A 20,001-nucleotide genomic window follows, 5' to 3' on the forward strand; every position below is an offset into this window, starting at 1 on the left:
GTACTAGCCCAGAAATTGGTAGAACTGTCCCACAGGCTGGTCAAGCAACAGCCTGATCTATTCATACTCACAGAATCAGACCTTTCAGCCAACTTCCCCGACTTCTCCGTCACCAGCCCTGGGTATGTTTTGTCCCACCGGCAGGACAGAGCCACCAGAGGTGGGGGCACAGTGCTATACAGTCGGGAGGGAGTCCCCAACATTGACTCCGGATCCCATGAAGTCTCGTGGCATAGGCAAGGAAGCGGAACTTAATTTGACGAAAACACCATTCATCCCCTTGAGCGCACATCTTCTGACAGCTCATGTACAAATTGCCTGTCATGGGCTCTTTCCAATTTATTTAGTCTTCTGAGCCACCTCCATTATGCAAGTTTTCCCCCTGCAGAGGCCAATTTCAGAGCGTTCTGGTTCCCCAACTCACACTGCTAACCTCTGCCCTTTGGGCCACGTGTTCCTGCCATTCAGAGCAGTGAGCGGATTCCAGCGACCACAAACTCTCAACTTCTGCCTCTCGGAAAGCAAGCATCCCCTGGCGCCAGGGAGACATGCTGTGCTTGTTATTTCGAGGCACACACGGCAAGATGTGGTGACAGTCAGGGAGACTGAGGCTTGAAATAGCCCTTCACGGTTCTCCCACGTGTTACTGAGGTCCGCAGTGACCCAAGGGACACTGCATCGCCCTTTGCCCAGTTCATTGGCCAACTGAACCACACAAACTGGGAAAATGCCAAGTTTGGGGCTAAAAGGGTTAAGTGACGAGGACAGAGACGAGGGTTGTATTCCCTCGAGTATAGAAGATTAAGGGGCGATCTAATTGAGAGGTTAAAGATGATTAAAGGAGTCGATAGGGTAGATAGAAACTATTTCCCCTGAGGTCCAGAACAAGGGGCATAATCTTAAAATTAGAGCTAGGCCGGTCAGGGGTTATGTCAGGAAGCACATCTTCACACAAAGGGTAGGGGAAATCTGGAACTCTCTCCCCAAAGAGCTGTTGAGACTGGGGGTCATATGAAAAGTGGGATTGATAGATTTTTGGTGAGCAAGGGTATTAAAGGTTATGGAACCAAGGTGGTTAGATGGAGATAAGATACAGATCAGCCATGATCTAATTGAATGGAATGGAGTATAAAAGCAGGGAAGTCTTGCTACAGTTATACAAGGTATTGGTGAGGCCACACCTGGAGTACTGCGTGCAGTTTTGGTTTCCATATTTACAAAAGCATATACTTGCTTTGGAAGCAGTTCAGAGAAGGTTCACTAGGCTGATTCCGGAGATGAGGGGGTTGACTTATGAGGAAAGGTTGAGTAGGTTGAGCCTCTACTCATTGGAATTCAGAAGAATGAGAGGTGATCTTATCTAAAAACGTATAAGAATATGAGGGGGCTTGATAAGGTGGATGCAGAGAGGATGTTTCCACTGATAGGGGAGACTAGAACTAGAGGGCTTGGTTATCCACTTTGGTGGTAAAAACAGGAGGGCTGATTATTATCTGAATGGTGACAGATTGGTAAAGGGGGAGGTGCAACGAGACCTGGGTGTCATGGTACATCAGTCATCGAAGGTTGGCATACAGGTGCAGCAGGCGGTGAAGAAGGCAAATGGCTTGTTAGCCTTCATAGCGAGAGAATTTGAGTATAGGAGCAGGGAGGTATTACTACAGCTGTACATGGCCTTGGTAAGGCCGCACCTTGAATATTGTGTACAATTTTGGTCTCCTAATCTGAGGAAGGATATTCTTGCTATTGAGGGAGTGCAGCGAAGGTTCACCAGACTGATTCCCTGGATGATAGAACTGACATATGAAGAAAGACTGGATCGACTAGGCTTGTATTCAATGGAATTTAGAAGAATGAGAGGGGATCTCATAGAAACATATAAAATTCTGATGGGATTGGACAGGTTAGATGCAGGAAGAATGTTCCCCATGTTGGGGAAGTCCAGAACCAGGGGTCACAGTCTTAGGATAAGGGGTAAGCCATTCAGGACCGAGATGAGGAGAAATTTCTTCACTCAGAGAGTTGTGGGCATGTGGAGTTTGCTACCACAGAAAGTTGTTGGGGCAGTTCGTTAGATAAATTCAAAAAGGAGTTAGATGTGGCCCTCACGGCTAAAGGGATCAAAGGGTATGGAGAGAAAGCAGGAATGGGGTACTGAAGTTGCATGATCAGCCATGATCATATTGAATGGTGGTGCAGGCTTGAAGGGCCACATGGCCTACTCCTGCACCTATTTTCTATGTTTCTATGATATTAGAATAAGGGGCTGCCTATTTAAAACTGAGATGAGGAAAATTTCTTCTCTCAGAGGGTTGTAAAACTGTGGAATTCGCTGCACCAGAGAGCTGTAGAAGCTGGGACATTGAATAAATTTTAGTAAGAAATATACAGTTTCTTAAATGATAAGGGGATAAGGGGTTATGGGAAGCGGATGGGGAAGTGGAGCTGAGTCCATGATCAGATCAGCCATGATCAGATCAGCCATGATCTTAATGAATGGCGGAACAGGCTCGAGGGGCTGAATGGCCTCCTCCTGCTCCTATGAACCCTGGTCTGTGCTCAATTAGTTCAAGTCAGCTGTGGGAAAGGTGTCGCAAATGACCTTAGCCCACCTAGTCTGGAGAAGGGGCAAGTTATCCAGGTTTCCCAACTTCCCGATCATTAGTTAGCGACTCCTGTTGAAAAGTGTATGGCCTAGAAATTGGTCCCGGACGCTGTCTCCAAACGGGCAGTATTGGACCGTTGCCCGTTATACGCAGAGCCTGTGTTCAGTTCCACTACAAGCAAACTGTTGTAGCCACTAGGAAAACTCAGCATCATTTGTAGCACTCGAGACATCACATGCAAATGACAAGATGAGTTTTGACTTAATTGTGGTTCCTTGCAAGTGGAAAATGATTCTACTTTTCCACAAGAACTGGTACATTAAACACAGCTCAATTGATTTGGACTGGAGTTGAAAAGGCATCAAATGCTGTTAATAGCCATGATGAAAATTGCAAAGTGTCAGGCCCTTGGAGTATTTTAAACTTTTATAATGAGCAATATTTTTCCACAGCAATTGTGCTTGAGCTAATATAATCTTTTTTTAATTTTCCTGTGTAACTTCTTGTTTGAATATAAGAGCATAGGAAACAGGGGCAGGAGTAGGTCATTCAGCCCCTCGAGCCTGTTCCGCCATTCAATAAGATCATGTCTGATCTTCTACCTCAACTCCACCTTCCCGCATTATTCCCATTTCTCTTAATTCCCTTATTTCTCAAAAATGTATCGACCTCTGTCTTGAATATACTCACCGGCAGCGAGTGGTTGGGACTTAGAATGCACTGCCTGGTGGGGTGGTGGATACAGATTAAATAGGAGCTATAAAAGGGAATTGAATAAATAGTTGACAGAGAAAAAATTGCAGGGATATAGGGAAAGAGCGGGGGAGTGGGACCAACTGGATTGCAGACGCGATGGGCCGAATGGTCTCCTTCTCTGCTGTACTATTCTATGATTCTCTGATTCTATGACTGAGCATCTTTTTGTGGCCTTTAGCGCAGTAATGTTTTCGTGGCTGACCCACCCCACATTCAGCTCCAAAAGTGAACAAATGGGTTCCAGCACTAACGAACCTTCCAAAGTGTACGTTTCAGCGGTGTGGCTGTCTTAGTTTGAGCGTTATCACCACTGAGAAATTCAGCATGCAGGTAAGGATTTCTACTGAGCCAGCTGCTTCCTGGCCTTTTTAAAGACCAGGGTTAGCAGCAAGGCCCTGAGAGGGGAAGGAGGTTGGAAGGATGGCTGGTGTAAGAGGTGCAAGGAGAGCCAACAGGTTCACTGATATGGAGCTGGAGACACTGATGGACGGTGTGGAGGACAGATGAAGAATACTGTTTCCTGACATGAGGAGACCCGGCAGACCGGCAGTACATAATGCATGGAGGGAGATTGCAGGGGAGGTGTCGGGCACCTCCATATATGTGAGGACACACCCTCCCAGGAGGGTACTGACCAGTCTGCACCCGGCCCTTCCAGGGTGGCGATGGGCTGATGCCTCCTAGCGCTGGGGCGACGGGGATCCTCTTCCTCCTCCTCCTCCTCCTCCTCCTCGGGTGGTACTGCTGGCTCGACCTCCAGTGGCTGTCCCCTCGTGATGGCCAGGTTGTGCAGCACGCAGCAGACCACGACGATTATGGAGACCCGTTGAGGAGAGTACTGCAAGGTGCCACCAGAGCGGTCCAGGCACCGGAACCTCTGTTTACGGATGCCTATGCACTGCTCGATGATGCACCTGGTGACACAATGAGCGTCATTGTAGGATGCTCTGGCGCTGTCCTGGGGTTCCACAGTGGAGTGAGCAGCCAAGTGGATAAGGGATATCCCTTGTCCCCCAAGCAGCCAACCGCAATCCTGACTCGGGCCGGTGAAGACGGCGGGCGCACTGGTCGGGCGCAGAATGAACGAATCATGGCTGCTGCCTCCCTTGCCCGCTGCCTGTCTGCACGGTGCTGATGGCGATGCCTTCTCCTGCGTGTCGCCCTGCTTCTGACCAGGTGCACCAGGGGTCACCCTCCCAACACTTCTCCCATCCTCAGGGCGAACCCTGCCAAGCAGGTCTCTCCCTCCCACAGGCCTGCACTAAAGAGTCAGACCTGAAAGTTGTACAAAAGTACAGGGGTATGTGCAAACGTCTGAGCAGCACTCAGCAGGTTGAATGGAGCCAAAACAATAAATAAAACTATATGAAAAGATAAATACTGCGGATGCTGGAAAATGAAATAAAAACAATAATCATTAATAAGACTACATATCAAAGGATAAGTAGTGCGGATGCATGCTGGAAAATGAAATAAAAACACTAATAAGTAATAAAACTATTGACCTACCAAAGGGCCCCAGCGATGTCGCGTTCGAGCACCGCTACGAAAGCCTTGCGGGGCCACTGCCGGGAAAAGTCCTACCTTTTCCTCGGTGAATGTCGCTGTGGTAGTCCCTTTCCTGCCCGCACGCTGCAGAGCTCACCGCTGGAAACCTTCCTTCACAGCGGCTTCACCGCGCCGTTTGCGGCGGAAGTGAGCACCGCTGAAATCCTCCCCGAGCTGAAGATGGCTCGGGGAGGGAAAAGTACCCGACCGCGGCGGCCCATCGGTTTTTTTGATTGACTTCCCAAAGTCCATGGTAGCCGCCCCTTCGGGGCCCATAGTCTCAGAATAAGGGGCCGCCCATTTAAAACTGAGATGAGGAGCAATTTCTTCTCTCAGAGGGTTGTAAATCTGTGGAATTCTCTGCCCCAGAGAGCTATGGAGGCTGGGTCATTGAATATATTTACGGTGGAGATAGACAGATTTTTGAGCGATAAGGGAATAAAGGGTTATGGGGAGCAGGCAGGGAAGTGGAGCTGAGTCTATGATCAGATCAGTCATGATCTTATTAAATGGCGGAGCAGGCTCAAGGGGCCAAATGGCCTACTCCTGCTCCTATTTCTTATGAACTTATGTACTGCGGTGGCCAAACCAGTTCTCCTGGAGCAACCACTTGTGCTTTTAACTCATCTGCATGCGATCATTCTACCCTACGTAAACTTGGGGTCATCCAAAACTCGGCAGCCCATGGCCTAACTCGCATCAAGTCCCGTTCACCCATCATCCCCTGTGCTCGCTGGCCTATATTGGCTCCTGATTGAGCAACGCCTCGATTTCAAAATTCTCATCCTTGTTTACAAATCCCTCAATGGCCTCGCCCCTCCCTATCTCTGTAATCTCCTCCAGCCCCACAACCCCCCCCCCGAGATGTCTGCGCTCCTCAAATTCTGCCCTCTTGAGCATCCCTGATTATAATCACTCAACCATTGGTGGCCGTGTCTTCAGCTGCCTGGGCCCCAAGCTCTGCAACTCCCTGCCTAAACCTCTCTACCTCTCTTTCCACCTTTAAGACGTTCCTTAAAACCTACCTCTTTGACCAAGCTTTTGGTCACCTGCGCTAATTTCTTCTTATGTGGCTCGATGTCAAATTTATTTGTCTTGTTTTATAATACTCCTGTGAAGCGCCTTGGGACGTTTTACTACGTTAAAGGTGCTATATAAATACAAGTTGTTGTTGTTAATTCAGGTTCGTTTGACTATTAAGTGCTCACTGCCACATGCAATATGTGGGCTGATTTGGCTCTGTCGTTACTTGTAAAAGTTAAAATATGTTCCTTGCTTGTTCGAATGAGACGTTAAACCGAGGCCCCGCCTGCCCCCTCAGGTGGTCGTAAAAGATCCCATGGACACTATTTTGAAGAAGAACCGGGGAGTTCTCCACTGTGTCCTGAGCAATATTTATCCCTCAATCAACATCACTAAAACTGATTATTTGGTCATTATCACATTGCTGTTTGTGGGAGCTTGCTGTGCACAAATTGGCTGTTGCATTTCCCACATTACAACAGTGACTACACTTCAATGAGTACTTAATTAGTTGTAAAACATTTTGAAACATCCTGAGGTCGTGAAATGCACTATATAAATGCAAGTCTTTAAAGTAAAGAGATTCTCTCTGAGAAAATATAACAAGCCCAACAACAACAACCATAAAACATACATGAATTTATCATCATCATCATCATCGGCAGTCCCTCGGAATCGAGGAAGACTTGCTTCCACTCCTGAAGTGAGTCCTTTGGTGACTGAACAGTCCAATACGAGAGCCACAGACTCTGTCACAGGTGAGACAGATAGTTGTTGAGGGAAGGGGTGGGTGGGACAGGTTTGCCGCACGCTCTTTCTGCTGCCTGCGCTTGATTTCTGCATGCTCTCGGCGTTGAGACTCGAAGTGCTCAGCGCCCTCCCGGATGCACTTCCTCCACTTTAGGCGTTTTTTGGCCAGGGACTCCCAGGTGTCAGTGGGATGTCGCAATTTACCAGGGAGGCTTTGAGGGTGTCCTTGTAACGTTTCTGCTGCCCACCTTTGGCTCGTTTGCCGTGAAGGAGCTCCACATAGAGCACTTGCTTTGGGAGCCTCGTGTCTGGCATGCAAACTATGTGGCCTGTCCAGTAAGCTGATCGAGTGTGGTCAGTGCTTCAATGCTGGGGATGTTAGCCTGGTCGAGGACACTGATGTTGGTGCGCCTGTCCTCCCAGGGGATTCGTAGGATCTTACAGAGACATCGTTGCTGAAATATCTCCAGTGACTTAAGGTGTCTTCTGTACATCGTCCATGCCACAGGAGGGCGGGTATTACTACAGCCCTGTAGACCATGAGCTTGGTGGTAGATTTGAGGGCCTGGTCTTTAAACACTTTTCCTCAAGCGGCCGAAAGCTGCACTGGCGCACTGGAGGCGGTGTTGGATCTAGGTGAATTTATATAGCACCTTTAAGATAATAAAACATCCCAAGGCACTTCACAGGCGTGTTACTTACAACCAATGAAGTACTTTTTGAAGTGTAGTCACTGTTATAATGTAGGAACGGGGCACCTAATTCGCTCACAGCAAGCGCCCACAAACAGCAATGAATAAAGTGCTTCGAATCCAAACGACAGTGTAATGGATAAATTGTAGCAGACAGATAGGTGGTTAGAACATAATGCTGAAGGTGGTGAACTAATCAGTATTGAGGGGAGTCTGAGAAATTGCCTATGTATGTAATACTTGTTTATGTAGGTATAGCAAACTTATAACACTTTAAAACTGTATCCTTAACCTTAGTAACATATACAAGTCAGCAGTTACAATTTTGATGAGAAGTCTCTGAGGAAGAGATAAGACCGCCAGTATTTTGAGAACATTCACTTTTGGCAACGTGCAGACTGGGGCAGAGAGCAAATAATGGAACAACACAATGACGGGAGATGGACAGTTGCATATGTCACTCAGAGCCAGTCTGATAAGAGTCGACAAATCCATGTAACTCCGCTGATAGCAATAGACCTATCGATGACTTTGTAGGAGGGTAGCTCCTCTACAAAGCCTGTATAAATTATACTCAAAACCTCAAGTATTTTGAAGGTTCCACGACCGAACCTTCCCTTGCATTGCTCGAAATAAAGCCGGTTGAACCTAAGGTTTTGTTTGTTTACTTCCGTGATCGTTTTACGGAGGGCAATAGCGAGGTGTCGATTATTTATATCAGGTAGTCCGCCCCGAAGGAGTGAAGCCTTCCTTTTACCCCAAAACCAGGCTCCCAATAAAAAGGCTGTGCCATGTGAGTATTTATAGCACTGCACAAAATTATCGCTCTAATCTCATCCATATCTTTTAGGAAAAAGAAGCAGAGTGCTGGCGTTCGTACGTCAGATAAAGGGGGAGGGTGGGGGTGGGGGGGGGGCAGCGAGTATAATGGGTCATTGAATAAATTTAAGACAGAGATAGACAGTTTCTTAACTGATAAGGGAATAAGGGGTTTTGGGGAGCGGGCAGGGAAGTGGAGCTGAGTCCATGATCGGATTAGCCATGATCATATTAAATGGCGGAGCAGGCTTGAGGTGCCGTATGGCCTACTCCTGCTCCTACAGATAAGTCTTATGAGGAGCTGTGTACACTGGTTCGGGAGCATCTTAACTCAAGGGAGAGCGGGCTGATGGCGAGGTACCGGTTCTATACGTGCCAGCGATCTGAAGGTCAGGAAGTGGCGAGCTAAGTCACCGAGCTAAGGCGACTTGCAGGACAATGAGAGTTCGATGGCTGCCTGGAGCAAATGCTCAGAGACTTTTTTGTACTGGGCATTGGCCATGAGACCATCCTACGAAAACGTTTGACTGTAGAGACACCGACCCTCAGTAAGGCCATTGCGATAGCACAGGCGTTTATGTCCATCAGTGACAACACCAAACAAATCTCTCAGCACACAAGTGCTAGCAATGTTCATAAATTAACTGGAACTGTGTTTGCGAGCAGAAATGTACAGGGCAGAACCCACGGGTCTGCAACTGCCAGCAGGCCTCAGGTGACCCAGATGACTCAGAGTCCCCAACACAGGATGAATGCAAGGCAATTCACACCTTGTTGGTGTTGTGGAGGCTTCCATTCAGCCTATTCTTGCCGCTTCAAAGAGTATGTTTGCAAGAGCTGTGGAACAATGGGGCACCTCCAACGAGCTTGCAAACGAGTTGCAAGCTCTGCAAAACCTGCTAACCACCACGTGGCAGAGGAAGATCGGTCCATGGTGGATCAAAGCAATTTCGAGCCTCAGAGAGAGGAGGCAGATGCTGAAGTACACAGGGTGCACACATTTTCGACGAAATGTCCATCTATAATGCTAAATGTAAAATTGAATGGCTTACCCGTAGCCATGGAACCCGTAGACACTGGCGCTAGCCAATCCATCATGAGTAAAAAGATGTTTGAGAGACTGTGGTGCAACAAGACACTCAGATCAGCCCTGAGCCCCATCCACACGAAACTGAGAACGTATACCAAAGAGCTCATCACTGTCCTGGGCAGCGCCATGGTCAAGGTCACCTACGAGGGCACGGTGCACGAACTGCCACTCTGGATTGTCCCGGGCGATGGCCCCACACTGCTTGGAAGGAGCTGGCAGGGCAAAATCCGCTGGAACTGGGATGACATCCGAGCGCTATCACATGTCGATGAGGCCTCATGTACCCAGGTTCTTAACAAATTTCCTTCCCTTTTTGAGCCAGGCATTGGAAACTTTTCCAGGGTGAAGGTGCGGATCCACTTGGTCCCAGAGGCACGACCCATTCACCACAAGGCGCAAGCGGTACCTCACATGATGAGGGAGAGAGTGGAAATCGAGCTGGACAGGCTGCAATGCGAGGGCATCATCTCCCCAGTGGAATTCAGCGAATGGGTCAGCCCGATTGTTCCAGTAATCAAAAGTGATGGCACGGTCAGGATTTGCGGCGATTATAAAGTAACTATTAATCGTTTCTCGCTACAGGACCAATACCCGCTACCTAAGGCAGACGACCTATTTCCGACGCTGGCAGGAGGCAAGACGTTCACCAAGCTCGACCTGACTTCAGCATCCATGACGCAGGAGCTGGAGGAATGTTCGAAGGGCCTCACCTGCATCAACACGCACAAGGGACTGTTCATCTACAACAGATGCCCGTTTGGAATTCGGTCGGCTGCGGCGATCTTCTAGAGAAACATGGAGAGACTACTCAAGTCGGTACCGCACACGGTGGTCTTTCAGGATGGCAGATTGGTCACGGATCGGGACACGGTCGACCACCTACAGAACCTGGAGGAGGTCCTCCAGCGACTGGATCACGTAGGGCTGCGGCTGAAGAGGTCGAAATGCGTCTTCATGGCAACAGAAGTGGAGTTTTTGGGGAGAAAGATTGCAGCGGATGGCATTCGGCCCACAGACGCCAAGACAGAGGCTATCAGGAACGTGCCCAGGCCACAGAACGTCACGGAGCTGCGGTCGTTCCTGGGTTGCCTCAACTATTTTGGTAACTTCCTACTGGGGTTAAGCGCCCTTTTAGAGCCCCTACATGTGTTATTGCGCAAAGGTGAGAACTGGGTATGGAAAAAAAACAAGTAATTACTTTTGAGAAAGCCAGTAATATTTTATGCTCCAACAAGCTGCTTGTATTGTATAACCCGTGTAAAAGACTCGTGCTAGCATGTGACACGTCGCCGTACGGAGTCGGGTGTGTATTACAACAAGCTAACATTGCGGGGAAGTTGCAACCTGTCGCCTATGCTTCCAGGAGCTTGTCTAAGGCCGAGAGAGCCTACAGCATGATTGAGAAAGAGGCATTAGTGTGTGTGTGTGTGTGTTCGGGGTAAAGAAAATGCATCAGTACCTGTTTGGCGTCAAATTTGAGCTGGCAACCGGTCACAAGCCCCTCACATCCCTGTTCGCTGAAAACAAGGGGATAAATACTAATGCCTCAGCCTGCATACAGCGGTGGGCACTCGCGCTATCAGCGTATAACTATACCATCCGCCACAGGCCAGGCACCGAGAACTGTGCGGATGCTCTCAGTCGGCTACCATTGCCCACCACTGGGGTGGAAATGGCGCAGCCTGCAAACTTGTTGATGGTGGCGCAGCCCGCAGACTTGTTGATGGTCATGGAAGCATTTGAAAATGATCAATCACCTGTCCTGGCCCGCCAGATTAGGACTTGGACCAGCCAAGATCCTCTGTTGTCCCTAGTAAAAAACTGTGTACTGCATGGGAGCTGGGCCAGCATCCCCGTTGAAATGCAAGAGCCATTCAAGCCTTTCCAGCGGTGAAAGGATGAGCTGTCCATTCAGGCAGACTGCCTGTTGTGGGGTAACCGCGTAGTGCTACCCAAAAAGGGCAGGGAGACGTTCATCTCGGATCTCCACAGCACACACCCGGGTATAGTAATGATGAAAGCGATTGCCAGATCCCACGTCTGGCGGCCCGGTATCGACTCTGACTTAGAGTCCTGTGTACGGCAATGCAGCGTGTGTGCTCAGTTGAGCAATGCGCCCAGAGAGGCACCACTAAGTTTGTGGTCCTGGCCCTCCAGACCATGGTCGAGGATCCATGTCGACTATGTGGGCCCGTTTCTCGGTAAAATGTTCCTGGTGGTGGTGGATGCTTTTTCAAAATGGATTGAATGTGAAATAATGTCGGGAAGCACCGCCACCACCACCATTGAAAGCCTGAGGGCCATGTTTGCCACCCACGGCCTGCCTGACAAACTGGTCAGTGACAACGGGCCATGTTTCACCAGTGCCGAATTTAAAGAATTCTTGACCCACAATGGGATCAAACATGTAACCTCGGCCCCATTTAAACCAGCCTCCAATGGGCAGGCAGAGCGGGCAGTACAAACCATCAAGCAGAGCCATAAACGAGTCACAGAAGGCTCACTCCAAACCCGCCTGTCCCAAGTACTGCTCAACTACCGTACGAGACCCCACTCACTCACAGGGGTTTCCCCGGCTGAGCTACTCATGAAAAGGACACTTAAAACCAGACTCTCGCTGGTTCACCCCAACCTGCATGATCAGGTAGAGAGCAGACGGCAGCAACAAAATGTAAACTATGGTCGCGCCACTGTGTCACGGGAAATTGATCTGAATGACCCTGTGTATGTGCTAAACTATGGACATGGTCCCAAGTGGATCGCAGGCACGGTGATAACTAAAGAAGGGAGTAGGGTGTTTGTACTCAAACTAGACAATGGACAAATTTGCAGAAAGCACCTGGACCAAACGAGGCTGCGGTTCACAGACTGCCCTGAACAACCCACAGCAGACACCACTTTTTTCGAACTCACAACACACACCCAAAGGAACAACGACACCACGCCGGACCAGGAAATCGAACCCATCACGCCCAACAGCCCAGTAAGGCCAGGCTCACCAAGCAGCCCTGCAGGGCCAACAACACGCCAGCCTCGTGAGGGCACAGCCAACACACCAGAACAGACATTTGTACCGAGGCAGGGAAAGAAAGGCTCCCGACCATCCCACCTTGTAAATAGTTTTCACTTTGACTTTGGGGGGTAGTGATGTTGTGTATCTGTAAAGCATGCACTCCTATGTTCCGCCACCAGGGAGCTCATCCCCTGAAGTCCCTAGGGATCCCAGCATCCCTTGGGAGCACTGTATATAAGCCGGCCCCTAAGTTCTGTTCCTCACTCTGGAGTGTCTTATTAAAGACTGAGGTCACTGTTACTTTAACCTCCCTGTGTGCAGCCTCATCTGTGTTAGGAACACAATAGGAACGATTACCAGAGAAGATTTGTCAACGAGCCACATAAGGAGATATTAGGACCAGGTGACCAAAGGCTTGTTCAGAGAGGTAGGTTTTAAGGAACGTCTTCAAGGAGGAGAGAGACGCAGAGAGGTTTAGTGAGGGAATTCCAGAGCTTAGGGTCCAGGCAGCTGAAGGCATGGCTGCCGATGATGGCACGAAGGACATGGGGGATGCACGAGAGGCTGGAATTAAAAGAACAAAAAGATGTCGGGGGTTTAGAAACATAGAAGATAGGTGCAGGATGTGGCCATTCGGCACTTCGAGCCTGCACCAGCATTCGATAACAACATAAGAACATAAGAATTAGGAACAAGAGTAGGCCATCTAGCCCGTTGAGCCTGCTCTGCCATTAGGCTGATCATTCCCTCAGTACCCCTATCCTGCTTTCTCTCCATGCCCCTTGATCCCCTTAGCCGTAAGGGCCATATCTAACTCCCTCTTGAATATATCCAATGAACTAGCATCAACAACTCTCTGCGGTAGGGAATTCCACAGGTTAACAACTCTCTGAGTGAAGAAGTTTCTCCTCATCTCAGTCCTAAATGGCCTAGCCCTTATCCTAAGACTGTATCCCCTGGTTCTGAACTTCCTCAACATCGGGAACAATTTACCCGCATCTAACCTGTCCTGTCCCGTCAGAATCTTGTATGTTTCTATGAGATCCCCTCTCATCCTTCTAAACTCCAATGTATAAAGGCACAGTTGATCCAGTCTCTCCTCATATGTCAGTCCAGCTATCCCGGGAATCAGTCTGGTGAACCTTCGCTGCACTCCCTCAATAGCAAGAATGTCCTTCCTCAGATTAAAACTGAACACAATATTCCAGGTGAGGCCTCACCAAGGCCCTGTACAACTGCAGTAAGACCTCCCTGCTCTGATACTCAAATCCCCTAGCTATGAAGGTCAACATACCATTTGCCTTCTTTACCGCCTGCTGTATCTGTATGCCAACTTTCAATGACTGATGAGCCATGACACCCAGGTCTCGTTGCACCTCCCCTTTTCCTAATCTGCCACCATTCAGATAATATTCGGTCTTTGCGTTTTTGCCCCCAAAGTGGATAACCTCACATTTATCCACATTATACTGCATCTACCATGCATTTGCCCACTCACCTAACTTGTCCAAGTCACCCTGCAGCCTCTTAGTGTCCTCCTCACAGCTCACACTGCCACCCAGTTTAGTGTCATCTGCAAACTTGGAGATATTACACTCAATTCCTTCATCCAAATCATTGATGTATTTTGTAAAGAGCTGGGATCCCAGCACTGAGCCCTGCGGCACTCCACTAGTCACTGCCTGCCATTCTGAAAAGGACCCGTTTATCCCGACTCTCTGCTTCCTATCTGCCAACCAGTTCTCTCTCCACGTCAGTACATTACCCCCAATACCATGTGCTTTGAGTTTGCACACCAATCTCGTGTGTGACCTTGTCAAAAGCCTTTTGAAAGTCCAAATACACCACATCCACTGGTTCTCCCTTGTCCACTCTATTAGTTACATCCTCAAAAAATTCCAGAAGATTTGTCAAGCATGATTTCCCCTTCATAAATCCATGCTGACTTGGACCGATCCTGTCACTGCTTTCCAAATGCGCTGCTATTTCATCCTTAATAATTGATTCCAACATTTTCCCCACCACTGATGTCAGGCTAACCGGTCTATAATTACCTGCTTTCTCTCTCCCTCCCTTTTTAAAAAGTGGTGTTACATTAGCTACCCTCCAGTCCATAGGAACTGATCCCGAGTTGATAGACTGTTGGAAAATGATCACCAATGCATCCACTATTTCTAGGGCCACTTCCTTAAGTACTCTGGGATGCAGATTATCAGGCCCCAGGGATTTATCGGCCTTCAATCCCATCAATTTCCCTAACAAAATTTCCCGCCTAATAAGGATATCCTTCAGTTCCTCGTTCTCACTAGACCCTCGGTCCCCTCGTACTTCCGGAAGGTTATTTGTGTCTTCCTTCGTGAAGACAGAACCAAAGTATTTGTTCAGTTGGTCTGCCATTTCTTTGTTCCCCATTATAAATTCACCTGAATCCAACTGCAAGAGACCTACATTTGTCTTCACTAATCTTTTTCTCTTCACATATCTATAGAAGCTTTTGCAGTCAGATTTTAATTTCCCGGCAAGCTTCCCCTCATACTCTATTTTCCCCCTCTTAATTAAACCCTTTGTCCTCCTCTGCTGAATTCTAAATTTCTCCCAGTCTTCAGGTCTGCTGCTTTTTCTTGGATTTAACACTATCCTTGGATTTAACACTATCTTTAATTTTCCTTGTTAGCCACGGTTGAGCCACCTTCCCCATTTTATTTTTACTCCAGACAGGGATGTACAATGGCTGAAGTTCATCCATGTGATCTTTAAATGTTTGCCATTGCCTGTCCACCGTCAATGCTTTAAGTATCATTTGCCAGTCTATTCTAGCCAATTCACGCCTCAAACCATCGAAGTTACCTTTCCTTAAGTTCAGGATCCTAGTTTCTGAATTAACTGTGTCACTCTCCATCCTAATAAAGAATTCTACCATATTATGGTCACTCTTCCCCAAGGGGTCTCGTACAACAAGATTGCTAATCAGTCCTCTCTCATTACACATCACCCAGTCTTGGATGGCCAGCTCCCTGGTTGGTTCCTCGACATATTGGTCTAGAAAACCATCCTAATACACTCCAGGAAATCCTCCTCCACCGCATTGCTACCAGTTTGGTTAGCCCAATCAATATGTAGATTAAAGTCACCCATGATAACTGCTGTACCTTTATTGCATGCATCCCTAATTTCTTGTTTGATGCTGTCCCCAACCTTACTACCACTGTTTGGTGGTCTGTACACAACTCCCACTAGCGTTTTCTGCCCCTTGGTATTCCGCAGCTCCACTCATACCGATTCCACATCATCCAAGCTAATGTCCTTTCTTACTATTGCATTAATTTCCTCCTTAACCAGCAATGCCACCCCGCCTCCTTTTCCTTTCTGTCTATCCTTCCTAAATGTTCAATACCCCTGGATGTTGAGTTCCCAGCCTTGGTCACCCTGGAGCCATGTCTCCATGATGCCAATTACATCATATTCGTTAACTGCTATCTGCGCAGTTAATTCGTCCACCTTATTCCAAATACTCCTCGCATTGAGGCACAGAGCCTTCAGGCTTGTCTTTCTAACACACTTTGTTCCTTTAGAATTTTGCTGCAATGTGGCCCTTTTTGCTTTTTGCCTTAGGTTTCTCTGCCCTCCACTTTTACTTTTCTTCTTTCTATCTTTTGCTTCTACCCCCATTCTACTTCCCTCTGTCTCCCTGCATAGGTTCCCATCCCCTGCCACATTAGTTTAACTCCTGCCCAACAGCACTAGCAAACATTCCCCCTGGGATATTGGTTCTGGTCCTGCCCAGGTGCAGACCGTCCGGTTTGTACTGGTCCCAACTCCCCCAGAACCAGTTCCAATGTCCCAGGAATTTGAATCCCTCCCTTCTGCACCACTCCTCAAGCCACGTATTCATCTGAGCTGTCCTGCGATTCCTACTCTGACTAGCACATGGCACTGGTAGCAATGCTGAGATTACTACTTTTGAGGTCCTACTTTTTAATTTAGCTCCTAGCTCCCTAAATTCGTCTTGTTGGACTTCATCCCTTTTTTTACGTATATCGTTGGTACCTATATGCACCACGACAACTGGCTGTTCACCCTCCTTTTCAGAATGCCCTGCACCCGCTCCGAGACATCCTTGACCCTTGCACCAGGGAGGCAACATACCATCCTGGAGTCTCGGTTGCGGCCGCAGAAACGTCTATCTATTCCCCTTACAATCGAATCCCCTATCACTATAGCTCTCCCATTCTTTTTCCTGCCCTCACGTGCAGCAGAGCCACCCATGGTGCCATGAACTTGGCTGCTGCTGCTCTCCCCTGATGAGTCATCCAGCTCAACAGTACCCAAAGCGGTGTATCTGTTTTGCAGGGGGATGACCGCAGGGGACCCCTGCACTACCTTCCTTCCACTGCTCTTCCTGCTGGTCATCCATTCTCTATCTGGCTGTGTACCCTTTTCCTGCGGTGAGACCAACTCGCTAAATGTGCTATTCACGTCATTCTCAGCATCGTGGATGCTCCAGAGTGAATCCACCCGCAGCTCCAGTGCCGCAATGCGGTCCGTCAGGAGCTGCAGCCGGACACACTTCCCGCACACATAGTCGTCAAGGACATTGGAAGCGTCCCTGACTTCCCACATAGTACAGGAGGAGCATAACAAGTGTCGGAGCTCTCCTGCCATGACTTAACCCCTAGATAAACTTAATTTGGCAACAACAATGCTAAAAGATTACTTACTGATAAAGAAAAGAAAAAGAAAAACTACTCACCAATCACCAGCCAATCACTTACCCCCTTGGCTGTGACATCACCTTTCGATTTCTTTCTACTTTTTTGCCTTCTCTCCCTGCAGCTGCACCGGCTGGGCCTTTTATAGGCCTCACTGACGTCCCCGGACTCCCTGCAGCCCGCACTCCCGCCTCTCCGGGTTTGTAGGGCTGGAGGTGGTTACAGAGATAGGGAGGACAATTAGCATAATGCAATGAAAGGATCGAGCTGATTTCACAATGCAGCTCCATATAATTTGAACTCTTAACCTCTCTCCTCCCCCTCTGCCCCCTTTTGGTCGGTCCGTTGAAGGGACTTCTCCGCTCTGCTTGCGCTGACGAATAGTTCTGACGAATATTCGCTTCCTTTTCTCTTTCAGATGCAAGCTGACACGCTATGCATTTCCTGAATCCTCTGTTTCTGTTCTGCTACATTTTAATAGACGTAAAATAATCAACACACTGTTATTTAGAGAGCAAATTGAGGGGGAAGGGGAAAAAATATTAAATAACGTTAAAAAAAATTATGCTTTTAAAAACATTTCCAGTTAAGTTATTTTTTGCGATCCTTCTGGTAGAACTAGAATGCACATAAAAGAGGGGAGTGCGAAGTGTCTATCTCTAATTGCTAGTCAGAATTTCTGAAGGAAGCATCATCCGTCAATTTATAAAATGATAACAGTTCATTATAAACAGCTTGTTCACAAAACCCATGTGTTGGTGTTACCTTAGAATCATCGAAGCATATACCATAGAAAGAGTCCATGTGGCCCATCGTGCCTGTGCTGGCTCAGTGAAAGAGCAACTGATTAATCCCACTCCCCCTGCCCTGCAAATTCTGCCTTTTCAAATATTTATCCAATTCCTTTTTGAAAGTTACTATTGAATCTGCTTCCACAACCCTGTTTCCAGATCATAGCAATTCGCTGAGTATTAATAATCTCATCTCCCTGTGGTTCTTTTGCCAGAGTACAACCCCATTATAATCTTAACACACTATGTAATACATATTATAGTTATAAATAATATAACGGCTATATAACTGGAATGTGATCAGCGTCAGCTACGTAATATGATCCATTTTTCCACTCATACGACTGGACATAACTCACTGTATCCAGCTCACTTGTCCTGATCTAAATCATTGTACAGGGGCTGGTGCTGACATACGCTCATTATCTGTCCCAGTGCCAGTTATTGCTTCTACTATCTCTCTCGCGTCAATACAATCCAGCTTAGTGCTTGACTGACACAAGGAACTACATCAGAGCTGATCACTGTGTGAAATTGACAACCTGTGCGATTGTTCTGCAACACTCTGAAGCTCACTTCTCTCCACTACCCCACCCCCTCACCCCATTCACTGGGGCCGCTGTGTTTGAATCTTTAATTGTGTCTTTGCGCGATATTTCTACTTAAACAGTCGTCTGCTGTGACTAATAGTCATTGCAGATTAAAGAGCTGTTTAAAGCTGCGCTACTCTGTTAAAATGTCATCTATTTATAACATTCTGCAGGATCTGTGTGAGTCCATTACGCTAATCAGTTTGAATTCATTTTGGGCGGTGGGGCTGTTGGAGGGGGTGGGGGGCAGGGGTGGAATTCTTTACTAGCTGAGGTGAGGGAATATTAGTCCGAAGAATGGAACACTTGCCACTTCGGGCACTGGATGTCAGTGCCAGCATCAAGCGTTCCCTGGTCAAGTGCAGCGCAGTTTGATGCCGAGTTTCGGAAAGGTGACACTCTGTACCAAAAGTATTGCCGGCAGATTTTGCTGCCAAAATGGCGGCGGAGTTTAGTGGCACTCGCCACTGTTAATGTGTAACGTGTCCGGCAATACCTGTGGCGAGGGAGAGATTCCCTGTGAGTTGAGGTTCGCCACAAGTTGCTGGGCGATTTGCATCGCTCCGCCGTTAGCGTCGTGAAAACGGCAGCTCTTATAGAATCATAGAATGATCACGACACTGAAGGAGGCCATTCGGCCCATCGTGTCCGTACCAGTCGAAAAAGAGCTACCCAGCCAAATCCCACTTTCCAGCACTAGGTACGTAGCCCTGCAGGTTACGGCACTTCAAGTGCACATCCAAGTACTTTTAAAATGTAAGGGTTTCTGCCTCCACCATCCTTTCAGGCAGCGAGTTCCAGACCTCCATCACCCTCTAGGTAAAGAAATTCTTCCTCATCTCCCCTCTAAATCTTCTACCACTTACTTTCAATCAATACCCCCTGGTTGTTGACCCCTCTGCTAAGGGAAATAGGTCCTATCCACTCTATCTAGGCCTCTCCTAATTTTACACACCTCAATCAATTCTCCCCTCAGCCACCTCTGTTCCAAGGGAAACGACCTCAGCCTATCCAATCTTTCCTCATAGCTGAAGTTTTCCACTCCCGGCAACATCCTTGCAAATCTCCTCGGCACACTCTCCAGTGCAATCACATCCTTCCTGTAACTCTCCCTGTGAGTTTCATGAATTTGCTGCATTGGCACATTAACTACTCATTCACCTCGCCACAGAAGGTTAGGGCTGGTAAGGAACTTGTTAGTGAGGAGATTAATGTTCCTGCAAATCCACTCAACCTCTCCAGTCCAGAGAGGGAACAATTGAAACTGTGGAGTCTCATTCCTGCAGGTAGTAAATTGTTCTTACATTTTTTTTCATTTCTGTCTCTTTTTTTAAATCTCTTAATCCAATCTTTCATTCCCTCTCTCTATTTTTCTTTCTGAACGTGATTTGACACTAGTTCACCCGATTTCCTTCTCCGTCGTTCCTCCGTTTCTTTCTCCATCCTTAAATCTCATTGGTAAAGGAGTCACACTGTTGATCGGTCACTCACCGAGGTCCCAGATGCCCCATGGGCCTCACAGTGCCGTTATTAGCTCGCATTTCCAGCAATCGGCACTGAAAAGTTTTTTTTGAGCTGAACGGTGAGGCAGAAAAATCTAAAGTAACTTTCGGA

This window comes from Pristiophorus japonicus, chromosome 15, assembly GCF_044704955.1.
Source record: "Pristiophorus japonicus isolate sPriJap1 chromosome 15, sPriJap1.hap1, whole genome shotgun sequence".
Classification (NCBI taxonomy): Eukaryota; Metazoa; Chordata; class Chondrichthyes; family Pristiophoridae; genus Pristiophorus; species Pristiophorus japonicus.